Below are 3,617 nucleotides of genomic sequence, written 5' to 3'. Positions count from 1 at the left end.
ACCAGCCTGCCTGACCCTTCTGCCTGTTCTGACAACCAGCCTGCCTGTTCTGACAACCAGCCTGCCTGACCACTCTGCCTGTTCTGACTACCAGCCTGCCTGTTCTGACAACCAGCCTGCCTGACCACTCTGCCTGTTCTGACAACCAGCCTGCCTGGCCCTTCTGCCTGTTCTGACAACCAGCCTGCCTGACCACTCTGCCTGTTCTAACAACCAGCCTGCCTGTTCTGACATGCCAGCCTGCCTGTTCTGACAGCCAGCCTGCCTGTTCTGACAACTAGCCTGCCTGTTCTGACTACCAGCCTGCCTGTTCTGACATGCCAGCCTGCCTGTTCTGACAGCCAGCCTGCCTGTTCTGACAACTAGCCTGCCTGTTCTGACAACCAGCCTGCCTGTTCTGACAACCAGCCTGCCTGTTCTGACAACCAGCCTGCCTGTTCTGACCCCCCTCCTGCCTGTTCTGACAGCCAGCCTGCCTGTTCTGATAACCCTCCTGCCTGTTCTGACAACCAGCCTGCCTGTTCTGACCCCCCTCCTGCCTGTTCTGACAGCCAGCCTGCCTGTTCTGATAACCCTCCTGCCTGTTCTGACAACCAGCCTGCCTGTTCTGACCACCCTCCTGCCTGTTCTGACAACCAGCCTGCCTGTTCTGACCACCCTCCTGCCTGTTCTGACAACCAGCCTGCCTGACCCTTCTGCATGTTCTGACTACCAGCCTGCCTGTTCTGACTACCAGTCTGCCTGTTCTGACAACCAGCCTGCCTGTTCTGACAACCAGCCTGCCTGTTCTGACCACCCTTCTGCCTGTTCTGACCACCAGCCTGCCTGTTCTGACAACCAGCCTGCCTGTTCTGACCACCAGCCTGCCTGTTCTGACAACCAGCCTGCCTCTTCTGACAACCAGCCTGCCTGTTCTGACAACCAGCCTGCCTGTTCTGACCACCAGCCTGCCTGTTCTGACCACCAGCCTGCCTGTTCTGACTACCAGCCTGCCTGTTCTGACTACCAGCCTGCCTATCCCCTTGTACTGTTTTGGACCCAGATCTGGTTTCTGACCCCTGCCTGGCCTGACCTCGAGACTGCCTATCGTCTGGTACTGTTCTGGTTTCTGACCCCTGCCTGGCCTGACCTCGAGACTGCCTATCGTCTGGTACTGTTCTGGTTTCTGACCCCTGCCTGGCCTGACCTCGAGACTGCCTATCGTCTGGTACTGTTCTGGTTTCTGACCCCTGCCTGGCCTGACCTCGAGACTGCCTATCGTTGTATGTTTGTAGTGTTTATTGTTTTGTTCGGCATCTTGTCTAATAAAAAGACCATGTACGTTTATTTTTTACCTTTATTTAACTAGACAAGTCAGTTAAGAACAAATTCTTATTTTCAATGACGGCCTAGGAACTATGGGCTAACTGCCTGTTCTGGGGCAGAACGACAGATTTGTACATTTACATTTACTTTTAAGTCATTTTGTACCTCAGGGATTTGAACTTGCAACCTTCTGGTTACTAGTCCAACGCTCTAACCACTAGGCTACCCTTCCGTTTACGACGCTGCACCTTGGTCCTCTTCCTTCAACAGCCGTGACACTGGTTAAATTTAAAGGAATGGCTTCAAATAAAATGTACAGAAAAACTATTTACTCATTTGAAGAAAAAAAACAGACTATGTGAAAGGGAATGTGATGGATGCCTCACTATCAGCAATCTGTTTGAGAATGAATTGTAGAAAGTATACAAGGGGAGGAAGCTACTGGTTGACTTTCATGGTCTTCTCCCACCATGGCCACTAGATGTCACCAGAGGACTGATGGAGACAGGAGGCTGTTGCCTTGAGTCCATTAGAACATTTGCGACAAAAGCCATCGATAACATCACACCATTCTTTCCTGCGATGACTCAATGGTGCGTTTGCCCGACCGGGGTACTGCCCGACTGCCGGTAGAAACTAAATTATCCTTTAAATTACTGCTGTGGGCATTTCAGGTTGACCTTCACGTCCAATGGGTTTTGAGGAGGCTAGTAGAGAGGATGTGAGGAATCACATAAATGCCATTAAGAATGTCTCTATGAACATGTACTCTAGACTTTCCTTGTCCTCTCCTGTTAGACCACCAGATGTCACCAGGTGTCTAATAGCTTTAGTTTAGCCAGTTTAGCCTGTGTGGTCTTGTTTGATGTCAAACCAGTGACCATCATCTTCCTCCTAAATACTAATTAGTCATTGTCTCTTCCTAATGGCCTCTGTTGTCAGAAATTTTATGATGGTAGTTTGTTTTGTCTGCATTGACGACATACTTCCTAGTAGTCACCTCTCATTCTCTACAGTGTGACATGGGACCCATAAAAAGGCTGCATTTCAATCTTTGTTTGGTGTTTCACCATGGAGACGTTTGATCTTCCCAGCGTTCAGAGTGGCTCAATGGTCTGACAGCCAGATGCAGCTTATGTGCACCTGGACTACAGACTAGTTATGGACACAGACTGGGGTGTATGGGAAAAACAGGGAGCATTCAGATCATTCACGGTGTAACTTCAAATGTGTCTATTAAATCTTTCCAGAACCAAAATGAGCAGAATGGTCAGAATATGACTGCATGTCTTCTCTTCTTTCACGAGAGAGAGAGAGAGAGAGAGAGAGAGAGAGAGAGAGAGAGAGAGAGAGAGAGAGAGAGAGAGAGAAGAGAGAGAGAAAGGGAAAGCGATTCCCAAACCTTCCCAAACCTTCCACAACAAAGCCATCACCTACGAGAGATGAACCTGGAGAAGAGTCCCTAAGCAAGCTGGTCCTGGGGCTCTGTTCACAAACACACCCTACAGAGCCCCATGACAGCAGCACAATTAGACCCAACCAAATCATGAGAAAACAAAAAGATAATTACTTGACACATTGGAAAGAATTAACAAAAAAACAGAGCAAACTAGAATGCTATTTGGCCCTACACAGAGAGCACACAGCGGCAGAATACCTGACCACTGTGACTGACCCAAAATTAAGGAAAGCTTTGACTATGTACAGACTCAGCGAGCATAGCCTTGCTATTGAGAAAGGCCGCCATAGGCAGACATGGCTCTCAAGAGAAGACAGGCTATGTGCTCACTGCCCACAAAATGAGGTGGAAACTGAGCTGCACTTCCTAACCTCCTGCCCAATGTATGACCATATTAGAGAGACATATTTCCCTCAGATTACACAGATCCACAAGGAATTTGAAAACAAATCCAATTTTGAAAAACTCCCATATCTACTGGGTGAAATTCCACAGTGTGCCATCAAAGCAGCAAGATTTGTGACCTGTTGCCACGAGAAAAGGGCAACCAGTGAAGAACGCGCACCATTGTAAATACAACCCATATCTATGCTTATTTATTTTATCTTGTGTCTTTCCAGAAGGACAACCATCTCTGCAGCACTCCACCAATCAGGGCCTCCTAAGTAAAAGGCACATGACAGCCTGCTTGGAGTTTGCCAAAAAGGCACCTAAAGGACTCTCAGACAATGAGAAACAAGATTCTCTGGTCTGATGAAACCAAGATTGAACTCTTTGGCTTGAATGCCAAGCATCACGTCTGGAGGAAACCTGGCACCATCCCTACGGTGAAGCATGATGGTGGCAGTGTTAT

Source organism: Oncorhynchus masou, unplaced genomic scaffold (genome assembly GCF_036934945.1).
Source record: "Oncorhynchus masou masou isolate Uvic2021 unplaced genomic scaffold, UVic_Omas_1.1 unplaced_scaffold_4495, whole genome shotgun sequence".
Lineage (NCBI taxonomy): Eukaryota > Metazoa > Chordata > Actinopteri > Salmoniformes > Salmonidae > Oncorhynchus > Oncorhynchus masou.
Note: the sequence above shows the minus strand (reverse complement) of the source record.